The sequence below is a fragment of the Mesoplodon bidens genome, assembly GCF_964165515.1.
Source record: "Mesoplodon bidens genome assembly, chromosome: 19".
Classification (NCBI taxonomy): Eukaryota; Metazoa; Chordata; class Mammalia; order Artiodactyla; family Ziphiidae; genus Mesoplodon; species Mesoplodon bidens.
This window is the reverse complement of record NC_138179.1, coordinates 47,246,196-47,259,374: the sequence shown is the minus strand read 5'-3', so window position 1 is coordinate 47,259,374 and position 13,179 is coordinate 47,246,196. Positions and strand designations below refer to the sequence as shown.

The window sequence follows — 13,179 nt, the reverse complement described above, 5'->3', positions numbered from 1 at the left end:
CGCGCTCGCGCTCCTCCCCACACCGGCCCGGAGGGGGCGGGGCTGCGGGCGGCCTCTGAGGGTGCGACGCCCCCGGCGCGGCGGCGGCGCTAGCGAGCGGCCGGCCGGGCGCGGGTTGCTGGGTGCGCTGCTCCGGCGGGGCCCGCTTGCACAGCTGCCTCGTGCGAGCCGCCCGCTCGGCGGGTGAAGCTGCGAGCGCTCCGAGTGCCGGGCCCGGGGCCGCCGGCGCTGCCCTCCAGCCGCCGCCCTCCGTGCCTCCTTCGGGCGGCCCCGCCCCCGTTCCCATCCCCCTCGCGCTCACCTCCTGGCTGTGCAGCGCGCGAGGCGGAGCAAGTTGCCCGCCGCCGCCGCCGCCGCGCTGGGCGAGAGCCTGCACCCGCGCCGCCGCTGACAGGAGGACCGCCGAGGGCTGCGCTAGCCGCCGGGAGGCCCCGCCGCGCCTTTCCCGGACGCAGACCCACAGCGGGCGTCGGAGCGCAGCGAGGTGCTCTGGGATCGCGGGCGGCGCCGGCGGGCGGCGCGGTCCTCACAGGAGACCCCGGGGACTCGGGCTTGACCCCGAGGTGCAGCGAACCCCCCTCAGAGCGGCAGGTGAGAGACCCCGGGAGCCCAGGAAGGGAAGGTTGCTTCAGTGACAGCGGCGTTCGCCTCCGACGCCTGGGCTCCAGGGAGAGGGGCGGGGGCGAGCGGGGAGGCAGCGAAATGGGCAGTGGAGTGCCTCCGGTGTCCAGGGCGTGGGGAAGGTTGGCTCCAAATGTGGCACTCGGGGTGGCTTCGGATGGGTCCGGGATCGGTCACTTCGGTGTCACCGAAGGTGTCATGGAATTTGGTACCGAGAGAGTCTCCGGTTGACGGGGACCCAGGAGGAGACGCGAGGCAGATTGCTAAACGTGGCAGGGAATGTGGTGCAGAACGAGTTGTAAAATGTGCCCCCTGAATGCAGCATGAAAGTAGTTGTGAAATGTGCCAGGTAAGGCACAGGGTGGGTTGGCCTGTGTGGCGTTGAAATTCACGGTAGAAGTGTTATTAGTGATATTAATTTCTCCGGGAAAGGAGGCGTAGTCTAAGAAGAGATTAATAAGGCTCATGGCTAGATATTTTAACACAGGGAATCGAGAGGAGCTATGATACGCTATTTTTTGAGATAGAGATAGTGCCCACGTGAAAGAAACAAGCAAATTGTGTCTGGTGTGAGATGGGAAAGAAAAAATAGAGCTAAATAATTCCAAGGTTTGCCGTCAGCGTGTAGAACACGGATACAATTGTAGCCTGTGTTGTATTCCAGGTGTGAAATGTTTAAAATGGTTTTCACCAAACATAAACAATGGTAATTAATATTAGGAAGAAGATTTGGTGTTTTGGGTGTCTTGCACTGTCTTCTCTGCTCCTCTCCAGGAAAAGGAAAAAAAACAAACCAAAAAAAAAAAACCACACAAAAAACCCACCCCACATCTTGACCATAATTCTGAGTTCAAGATCATTAGGCGAAGGGACGTTTTTTCATAGGTGCCCCTTTCTTCATTTTTATACAGGTGAAAATTTCTGGAATGAGGAAAACAAAACAATATGGTGAACAAAAGGGATAAATTTTCAGGCATTTTGAGGGTTTGAAGCCAAAAGCTGTTGCAATGGCTAATTATGGTGAATGACAGTAGTGAAATATTCTTGATGCTGGGGTGGCAAAATAGGAAAAAAATTGAATACAGTAAATGTGGCATAAAAAGCAACAACATGGATACTGTCAGTGGAGCGCTTCTTGCAGCATTTCCCAGGTAGATCATCTCAGGAATGTGAGCACAGAAATGAAATATTAAATATTCTCATTCTCTTTCTCTTTCTCTATATGTGTGCATGTGTGTGTGTGTGTGTGTATATATATATATATATCATTACCCACATGCTGCAAAACATTGTGACTTCCATTTAAGAAGAACATCTGTGTTTTGAGAGGATTGTCAGAACATAGCTGGAATTTCAGAAGTAACAAAAGACAGCTCCATGAGCTATTTAATATAACTTATATACATTCAGTGAGTGTATGTCTGTATAGTGTGAAACAAGCAGAAATATCGGCATGTGTTCATTAGGGTATAGTTAATTATTGATGAGATTTTAGTGTTTTATGTTACATTTCTTGCAGAGAAACGGAGTTACTTGCCTGAATGTTGTTCTTATAAGAAGAACAGTAAGTAATTTGCCAGACAATTAAAATTCATACTGATTGGCTTCCTTCTGGATCCAGATTTAGCCATTGAGGGATCATTTGCTTCAAAGGCAAAACTGGATTTTCCTTGGTGATTAATTTTGGGTTTTAGTCTTTTCTGTTGATATGTCTCTCACCTTGAGGCTGTGTTGGGCCTAAAACATAGAGGCGAGGGCCTGAGGAGAATAAAGAGCAATTCTGTTGGGTCTTCCTGTTTTGTTCTGACTGTAAGCCATATGTACTGCCACCCCCTACTGTCTGTAGGAGGAGGTGTCACAGAGCCCAGTTCTTTTCTTGTTATCACTGCCCCCTTGTGTAAGGGAAGAAATTGATGGTTGCACTTCGGAAAGCCGCTCTCCCCAGATTGTTCTTGATAGAGTGGTTATGTAGATTTATAATCACCTATTCAGAGTTGCAGGGCTTTAAACTTACTGTCAGTCAGGCTTCAAGTTTAATGTCTATTTTTAATAGTATCTAATTTTAGCCAGTAATTCAAAAAGAATGTTTTCAGTATGTTTGGGAAGATGGTACTACTAGTAGTGCTAGTAGTAATGGCTCACCCTTACATAGCACCTACTTTGTGCCAGTCCTGTTACACAGGTTTTAATCAGTTCCAACACCCTACGAGGTATGTACTGTTATTTCCATTTTACAAATGAGAAACTGAAACACTGAGATGTTAAATAGATTAGTTAGTTAGCAAGTGGAACAGCTGAGTTCCAATTCAGGAACTCTGGCTCCACACTCTGTGCTCTTCATAAGTATACTATATTGCCCTCAGTCAAATTAGTATTGACACACATCATTAAAATGCAGGTACCCATCATAAAAAAGCAAATACTGTAGATGTGGATAGGGCCAAGTAGGTAGTAAGACACATAAATGCTAAGCCTACAAATACACCAAAAATACAGTTACTTACAGTATGAACATTTCTGTTTAGGAATTTATTTTTGTAATTTATTTCTGGGGTTATGAGTAGAGGAGTATCAGTACTTTTTATGGGGTTAAGGTAATATTTGTGATGGAGGTTGGTTTTGGGGGGATCTTTGGAGGTAGAAAGTTTTACTTTCAAGTAGTTTGGTGTGTATGTCTATGTGTATATGTGTGTACATGTAGTGTGCAGGAAAGTTTTAGTGGTGCTTTTAAAGAAATAGTATATAGATCTCTGTGTAGAGCTATAGAAATTGTTTTCTACAGGAAAATTATTTTCCTACCTACTTACATTTTTACGATCTCTATTTTTAAATTTTTAATTAATTATTTATTTACTGGCCACACCCGTGCCCCCTGCAGTGGAAGCGCCGTCTTTTTTCTTTTTTTTTAAATAGAGCTAACCTCATAATAAACTTTTTTAAAAAATTATTTAATTAATTTATTTTTGGCTGCGTTGGGTCTTCATTGTTGCACACTGGCTTTCACTAGTTGCAGCCAGTGGGGGCTACTCTTCGTTGCGGTGGAAGTGCAGAGTCTTAACCACTGGACCACCAGGGAAGTCCCTATGATCTCTATTTATTTAAAAAAATAATTAGTAAAAATGGATTAGGTGTATATGTACTTCTTACCTCTTTTTTCCAACAAATATTTGCTCAGATTTTTCTTGCACTTAAACATTGTTTTATAGATATCGACTACATATGAAATAATATTTATAAAAATGTGTGAAGTATAGAAGACTAATAATGCAGCCAACACTTATATACCTTCCACCCAGTTTAAGAAATGGAATATCACCTCCTATATTTAACAATTATTTTCTTCTCTTAGTCAAACTTTGTGCCATTCTGTGAATCACATATGTCATGTAATCAAACACTTCCTTCATTTTTATATACATTGGTTGATAAGGCAATTTACTGATTATGGCTAAGACTTATTCATGTATGTTTATATATTTTAGTTTATTTAATAAACCGTCATAGACTCAGATCGTGCTCTGTATTTATATTGGTTGATGGTTCATTTTAGCATACTTATAAAACCTAATTTGTTGTTTGCATCTTTATCATAAAGTTTTACTAACATGGTTTAACAGTAGTAGATTTATTTCCTTCTTCTGTCATTGATTCCTTTTTTTTTTTTTTTTTTTGCGGTATGTGGGCCTCTCACTGTTGTGGCCTCTCCCGTTGCGGAGCACAGGCTCCGGACGCGCAGGCTCGACGGCCATGGCTCACGGGCCCAGCCACTCCGCGGCATGTGGGATCTTCCCAGACCGGGGCACGAACCTGCGTCCCCTGCATCGGCAGGCGGACTCTCAACCACTGCGCCACCAGGGAAGCCCTGTCAGTGATTCTTGACTGTCCCATGTTAGCTCTCTAGCTTCCCCCGCCCTTCCTCATAAAGGCCTTTGTTCTTTTAGTATTTTCTGAATGACTCTGTGTGCATTGTTTTGAATGGAGAAGGAAGTAGGCCTAGAAAACAGTATACTAAACCAGTAGTTCCCAAAGGGGAATTTTTTTTTTTTTTTTATGCGGTACGCGGGCCTCACACTGTTGTGGCCTCTCCTGTTGCGGAGCACAGGCTCCGGACACGCTTCCCTGGTGGCGCTGTGGTTGAGAGTCCGCCTGTCAATGCAGGGGACACGGGTTCGTGCCCTGGTCCGGGAAGATCCCACATGCCACGGAACAGCTGGGCCCGTGAGCCATGGCCAAAGGGGAATTTTAAGGTAGTTGATACTAATTAGATATAAGGAAGAATAAGTATGATTAAAGGAATGCATCAAAATTCTCTCCTTGTCATATTACTTCCTCTTACAACAGAATTAAAATTGATCTCTGAGATGTACGGATTGGGCACACTAGTTGAATTATGTTGGATTGTACTTATACATGATCACCAATGTTAGCTGTAATATTTTTACTGATGGTACCCAGATTTTATTTCCAGGAGCTAGAACAAGCGGTTGCAGATGGTTGTTTACTTTTCTAGTACGAGTCTCATCGAGGTAACAAATGTTATAAAATAGTTTGGAAGTTAGTTTAATTATTTGGATTTTTTTTTCTCTCAGCATTGTCGTATCTGTTGAGTGCCTGTAGTCATCAAATACTATTGTCATTTGGAGAGAAGGCACTGTGTAAATAAATAGTTTAGTCTTTGTTATAATACCATGAAAACTACCACTTGGTTTATTTGAATAGCATCTTTTGTAATAACTTGTATTAGATGAAGATTGTTTACAATTAAAAAAAAATGAGTCAAGGAGATGTGTGTATGGTGATCGAGAGACTACATCATGACCTTGATGAATCTCTAAAAGTCTGTGGAGAGAAATAGGTTACAAGAAGAGCTTAAAGACTTACAGCTATATTTCCCCACCCAATGTCCTTTTTCTTTCTTTTAGAGGATATTTTTACCTTGAGTATTTACGATTCAAGATAATATTAGATGGGGCTTCCCTGGTGGTGCAGTGTTTAAGAATCCACCTGCCAATGCAGGGGACACGGGTTTGAGCCCTGGTCCAGGAAGATCCCACATGCCATGGAGCAACTAAGCCCATGCACCACAACTACTGAGCCTGTGCTCTAGAGCCCGAGAGCCACAACTACTGAGCTCGTGTGCCACAACTACTGAGCCCACGAGCCTAGAGCCCGTACTCCGCAACAGGGGAAGCCACTGCAGTGAGAAGCCCACGCACCACAACAAAGAGTAGCCCCCGCTCGTCGCAACTAGAGAAAGCCCATGTGCAGCAACGTAGACCCAACGCAGCCAAAAATAAATAAATAAATAAATAAATAAACAAATTTAAAAAAGAGATAATATTAGATGGAGAACAAGCTATTTGGTCCTGGGTTTTAGAAGGCTAAAGCAGGTTGAGGATGCAATCAGTGAAAAAAGTTTCTGGTAGGGATCTTTCATATTCTAGAAAGCTCTAACTAAATAATTGTAATACCATGATTTTTTTCTGGAAACAAATTTCTTTTATTAGGTCAATTTATTTTATTTACAGAATCTTTATAAATCATTTGAAAGCTATGTTTGTGGATGTAATAAGTATCAGGTAAATTGCTTTCTTATGGGCCACACATTACAACAGTATCTTGTTATGTTCAACTTCTGTTTGTTCTTGAGTAGTTAAGGGTAAACATGACTAAGTTTAAGAGGCAAAAAGAATTAAGTTGGTGTTAGTCGTAATCACACCCTTTCTTTACCCTTTCCTTCCCCATAATATTAATTTCTGCCTTTATTCAGTGAATGGTATATCTTCTCAAATGCCTTTCTTTTGATAGGAACTTGAGAGATTCTGGTGTCAGTTATTTAAACCGAGTAGTTGCGTTATAGTGAATAATATTGTTGCTATGTTTTAAAAAAATCTAATTGCCTTAGTAATGATTTATCTGACAGGCTCATCTTATGCCTCCTTATGACACCCATATTATGTCTATCTGGAGAAGTTTCTGCCAAAATACATTTTTCGATTCTACTTTTTTTTTCTCAGAAGAGGTATCCCAAGTGGAGAGGTTTTGGAGCACGGCATGTAAGAGAACATTTTTCTTTGTTTGCTCCGGTTTTAGTCTCTCATATACTTATTTTGTATAGAAAAGGTCGTATGAAAAAAACATTGATTTTTGTATATTAGTTTATTATACAGACACATTATGTTTAAGGTATATGAGTTGAGTTAGATTTGTTGGAAAAATTGGGGGAGTTTTATGCAGTATATTAATACATTAAATCCTTCACTTAAATATTTATTGACCACTGTGTGTAAGTAGTTACCTTTACTACTGTAATCTTTCAGTTGAAGGTAGACATATCATATTCTTCCTTAAATAAAAACTAAATTTGTAGTTCAGAATTGTGTCCTGGGTATTCACTCTACCTCTAGGAAAAATACAGTTGAAAAAATATTTTAAAGTTTGTCACTTTGCTAAAGTTTCACTGGCCAATGTTGATAAATTTTGCTGTCTTCTTTAGATGGCAAAGGTATCATGAAAAGAAAAACAGTGACTTATATATTTCTTTTTGTAAATATCAGCAAGTACTACAGACATAAAATTCACAATGAAAAGTATGTGAGCAATAATAATGGAAAACTTCTGTTATTCCAAGCAGATGTCTTTGGACCAGGTAGCCATGCTTGTCTGTAACACCATGCTTGCATTATCATATATGATTATATCAGATGACATATCTGATCATAGAGATGAACAACATGAAGAGATATCGCACCAGTTTTTTATTGCCATGGAAATTCCCTTTCCCCACCAATGGATCTAACCTTATAAGTCGATTCGTTAGTTATTAACTTTGGAAATGGGAGTGGGTATGTAGATACTGTGATTTAATCATTTAGACAGGAGACTGCCTCACATCTCAGTCAATTCCCTCTGCCTAAATGAAGGAAGTCTCTCTGTAGCCCTTTGTTCCTAATCTTGTGTTGTGAGGTCCCACAATTTCTAGCTCTAATTGCTGAAATTTGATAAGGCAAAACTAAGGAAGCTTGATGGGTATTTGTACTCTAGAATTCTGTTTCTGTTCAAATTCCATGGAATCCTGTAGAGCTCCCAGAGATTGTGAATTAGGGTGAATGAAGGTAATTAGCTTTAGTAGACACGTGGGATGTAGACTTACTGCACACTCAAATGCTGCTTCAGCGTCAGAGAATCTTCCTTTTTAGGGATTTAAAGAGGAAGAGAGACTTCCTTTGGAAGCTGTTATTCAGATGTTGCTATGTTGTAGGATGTGACAATACTGTTGTTTGTTTGTTAGTAGCTTTTGAAATTTTACAATCATGAGACCCTTTGTATAGTAGAGAGAACATGAATTTGTGAGTTTTTGAATCATGAAAACAGGTTGAGATTATCACTCTGTCACTTACTAGCTGTGTGAGGGGCTAAAACCTCTCTTGCAGGGTTTTGATGATGATGAAATGAAATAATGCCAGTGAAAAATCCTTAGGACGATGTCTAGTTCTTAATAAATGGTAAGTTTTATTAGGTTTTGGAAAGTGTCCTGGATTTCTGTTTTTTGATGTGTGCTTCACATAGCTCCGCCCCACAGTGTTTTACTAGCATTGTCTGTCCAGCTTTTCCTTGTTATTTTGTCTTTTCAGCCTAGCAAGGTATTTAAAACAAAAAACAAAAAACAAAAACCTGTGGTAATTCGGCTACTCATTAATTTTGTGTCTTGAAATTTTCTTTTAGGAAGGATTTGATGAGAGCTGAGAGAAAAAGTTCTTGAATAACTGTTAACTTAAAAATATAAACTCTTAGACTCCTAGTATGCGTTTCTTTTTGCACTATTTCCCTTTAAGTACCACAAACTTGCAAAAAATTAATTTTTAATTTCCTCTATAAAATAGCAAACCTCAGCACTTCTTGAGACATTGAGCCCTTTGACAATTTTTTTTTCATTTTGATCATGTGAAAATTTTCTACTTTTACAAACATTTCTCATTTTTGTGAATAACTGAAGTGTTCTCTGTTTGATAACTTTATCCCCCACTCACCCGCCACCATGCGCCATGTTGTTAGCTTTTTGTAATTTTTCTTATTAAAAAATTTGTGACAGTCATGGTGGTTGATTGTCTTTTGTGATCTACTTAATAAAAAGGACTTGTCTATTTACAGTGTAAAATTATACATCAAAAGAAGTTTGCCCCTCTTTCTTTAGTATAACAGGCTATCAAAATCTCACTTTCTTCCCAAGCTTCAAGGATTTCTGTAACATTTTGCCCATTTCTGCTAATCTGTTTACATATCATGCGAACAGTAATTCACTGACTATTTTTCTTTAAATGGACGTGACTCACTTTATCTTAGTTTTATTCTTGGTCACCGTAATATCCATGAACTGATCAGTTTGTGCTAGTTGTAAGATACAAACTAGTTCATCCTGAAGACATCTTGCTTAATGCCTTTAGGAAGACCACTTATATGCGACTTCGGTTCCAGATTGGATTGTGTTGTATTTTTAATCCATTCTTTTTTTTTTTTTTTTACCTTTTTAAAAAAAAAATATTTATATTTATTTTTGGCTGCGTTGGGTCTTCGTTTGCTGCTTGTGGGCTTTCTCTAGTTGCGGCGAGCGGGGGCTACTCTTCCTGCAGTGTGCGGGCTTCTCATTTCGGTGGCTTCTCTTTTTTTTTTTTTTTTTTTTTTTTTTTTGCGGTACGCGGGCCTCTCACTGCTGTGGCCTCTCCTGTTGCGGAGCGCAGGCTCAGTGGCCATGGCTCACGGGCCCGGCCGCTCCACGGCATGTGGGATCCTCCCGGACCGGGGCACGAGCCCGTGTCCCCTGCATCGGCAGGTGGACTCTCAACCACTGCGCCACCAGGGAAGCCCCTCAGTGGCTTCTCTTGTTGCAGAGCACGAGCTCTAGGTGCGCAGGCTTCAGTAGTTGTGGCACGTGGGCGCAGTAGTTGTGGCTCACGGGCTCTAGAGAGCAGGCTCAGTAGTTGTGGTGCACGGGCTTAGTTGCTCCCTGGATGTGGGATCTTCCTGGACCAGGGCTTGAACCCGTGTCCCCTGCATTGACAGGGGGATTCTTTTTTTTGTTTGTTTTTGTTTTTGTGGTACGTGGGCCTCTCCCGTTGCGGAGCATAGGCTCCGCACGCGCAGGCTCAGTGGCCATGGCTCACAGGTCCAGCCGCTCCGCGGCATGTGGGATCTTCCCAGACCGGGGCACGAACCCATGTCCCCTGCATCGGCAGGCGGACTCTCAACCACTGCGCTACCAGGGAAGACCACAGGGGGATTCTTAACTTCTGAGCTACCAGGGAAGCCCCAGGATTGTTTTGTATTTTTAAGTAAATGAACTTCATAATGATTCCTCTCCTTGTTTTAGATAATATAATTCTATCTTGTCTTTGGATGTATTAAAGGTAGCCATTTATTAGTTGTTAACAAATGTTAATTTGTCATTAATTATAGTAGATAACTGGTATCTCTCCCCTCCCCCCCACGCTTCTACTTTTTAAAAAAAATTACAAAAGTATTTCTCTGCTTGCAACCACTAAAATAAACAAACCAGGGGTGAATAAAGAAAAAAATAATATTTTCTTTTCCTTTTCCACTTTTACCTTGTTGGTTTAGCCAGCATTAACTAACACTTTGAGTGTTTTTCTACCATCTTTCTCTTTGCTCAAAAACCTTTAAGCATATATATGTATACACACACACAGGCTTTTTGTAACTTGCTTTATTTATTTAAGAATATGTCATGGCTGTCTCCAGTTTAGTAAATGGAGCTTTAATTAATTTTAAAAAGCTGAATAACATTCCATAGCATACTACACCATAATTTAGTCTGTTGTTCTCCAACAGATGGATGCTACAATTGTTTTCATTTTTTTTTCTATTATAAACATTAGTCCAGTCTTACTCATAAGTAGACAGGCAAACGTTCTAAATAAAATATTAGTAAAATAAATCCAGCAGTGTATATAAAAGACAGTATATTCCAGGAAGGCAAGGACAGTTAAATATTAACGTAATTTGTTATGTTAACAGATTTTGAGATTAAAAACTGTATGATTATCTCTCTCTTTTGGGGTGAGTTGGGGGACTTTGTATTGTATTTATGTAAAACAGCAAAAGGAGATGCCTGCAGACAGTAGTCTAAGTTTTGTAGAATTCTTTGATCCTCAGAGTTGATAGACAAAAACCTTTTTTTCTGGACTCTTTGGGAGGACTCTGTGGGACCTGGGCTTTGGCTCTCACCTTTTGGTTGCCAAAGCTGGTACTCTTGACAGCATGAAAATAAGCATACTTCTAGAAGCTGGGATGGATGATATGGGTGAGCCTGTCCAATTTAGGGCTGGCACTTCTTAAGATCTTGTATTTGATTACTTTGGGCTTAACGAGCACCTCATTGGCCTCCATACAGGTACTCAGTGTCTTGAAAATGTTGGCCTGAATCTTTTTGAGGCCTTTCTTGTTGTGCTTGTTGGCAAAATGTACATTCCTTAGGATCTACGTTTCCTGAAGTCATTTCTAGGACTGGTCATATATGATATTGTTATTGGATTTGGCCTCATCTCTACTGCTAGCTACAACTCTGGGAGTGGTGGAGACTGGAAAAAAGAGACCCATGACTATCTTAATAGGTGCTAGAAAAAACATTTGATAACATTTTGGAGTAATTTCCTCAGAGTGTATGTGGCATAATTTCTGAATCCTTGCTTAAGTGAAGATGCCTTTCTTTTCTCTTGATCAGTAAAGGGTATCTTGGCTGGATATACTGTTCTTGGATCATAATCCTTTTTTTTCCTGTATAGCATAGACACCTTATACCACTGTCTCTAAGCTTCTTGTGCAATAGATAAGTCTGATGCCAGTCTGATTCTCCTTTCTTTTTAAGTATCAATAACTCATTCTTTATCTTCTACACAAAACGTCTTGCCACCTTTATGTGCCCTGAGGTTATCAGATCTAATCTCATTATGCACTTTATCCTTTTCATATCGTGAGAAACTCAGTACTGCCCGTTCATCGCTCATTTTCTGGAGTCTAATTCCTATCTGTATAGTTCTGTATTTCTCCCTTTCTGACTCCAGTTTTTCCCTTTTTTTTTCTTCTTATTCTTTAATGTTTAGTGATAGTAAAATCATTTTGGTCATTCTGAGTTGATTTTCTCAGGTACACATTGTGCACTTTCAAAATGTAGTCTCAAATATTTTTTTATTTCATAAAAGTATTTTTGGATTATTGTTTTGACTGTGTTCTGTTCCTTGCTTTGATTTTCTTCTTCAGGAGTTCCTATCAGCTGTATGTTCAATCTTCTTTGCCTGTCTTCAGTATTTGTCACTTTTTCTCAAATCCTTTTTATCTGTTTTTGAGTTTAAATTTTTTTTTCTCTTTTTTACCTTCTATTTTTCTTAAGGGACTGTCTGTTTTTATTTACTCTTGTCTTCCTTTCTGGAATGTGTCTTTCCTTTTATTTTTAATTCTTACCTGAGTTATGAGTTTTTATAGTTCTTATATTTGTTATTCTTTCATGTTATGTCATTTTCTTAAGGTCTTTTAACTCATTCTGAAATAGCATGTTTTAATTTTGATCTGTTATGTGGGCATGTCTTTCTGTCATACTTTCATTGTCTGCAGGGATGTTATTCCACTTCATAGTCTCTCTTCTTGTAACAACTTTATATGGGATTGACCTTGATACGTTTCTGTGACTCAGTTTTCCTTGAACTTAGTTAAATGAATCTTTTAGAGTGTGGCTGGGTTCAGGAAAGCTTCTTCTTTCACTGAGCTTTTTCTTCTGTTGTTTTTGTGTAGTGTTAAAAAAATATGGCAGCTTGCTTTCTGAGATTTCCTGGCTTTATTCTCCTCCAGTAGTTTCGTCTGGACCTTCTCTTTCCTTCATCTCTCTTGCCTGATCTCAATTTTCATCCCTTTATGATTGTGAAACGCTTCTCTGTGCCTTCTGGGTCTCATTGTCAGTCATCTGCAAAACTCCCTTTTATCTTTAACCTCTTCTCTAAACATTACTACCTTCTTGCTCTAACTGAAACTTACCTCTCCACTGAGGGCACTTAACTTCTCCTGGAGAGTTCTTAGGTGGTGGTTCCTCCTGGTGAGGTGGGTTAAATATTCTCTTTGCTTTTTCAGATTTGCTTCTAGACTTCTTCTGGACTCACTGCTAGTTTCCTACTACTCCAGCTGTAATTATTGGCAATTTCAGTATTCATGCAGATGATCCTTCTGATATTCTGGTCTCTTGACTTCCTCTCCTCCACTCAGCCATTCACTTCTATGGCATGTCCTGTGCAGATGTTTTTAAACTCTCAGTGCATCTGCATTAACTGGGGAGCTTTGACAAACTACAGATGCCTAGAACTTACTCCCAGAGAGTCTGTTTTGCCTGGTCTGAGGTGTGGCCTGGGATAATATTTTTAACAGTTTTCCAGGGTGACTTTAATGTGCAGCCAGGATTGAGAGACGCTGCCCTAGAACTTGTTATTACCCCAAAACTACAGGTTTCTATAATATCAATTTCTGGCATTTTACTCTCCAATTACCACCTACATTTTT

General features: G+C 40.4%; 1 protein-coding gene across 4 annotated transcripts in view; it reads left to right on the top strand.

The window, feature by feature from the left end:
* Positions 1-490: 490 nt before the first annotated feature.
* TANC2 (tetratricopeptide repeat, ankyrin repeat and coiled-coil containing 2) overlaps positions 491-13,179 on the top strand; it is a 356,371-nt gene continuing 343,682 nt past the window's right edge. For all 4 annotated transcript variants that reach the window (XM_081218265.1, XM_081218264.1, XM_081218263.1 and 1 more), the window contains exon 1: positions 491-591. The gene's annotated coding sequence lies outside the window, so the exon portion shown is untranslated. The remainder of the gene's footprint in view (positions 592-13,179) is intronic.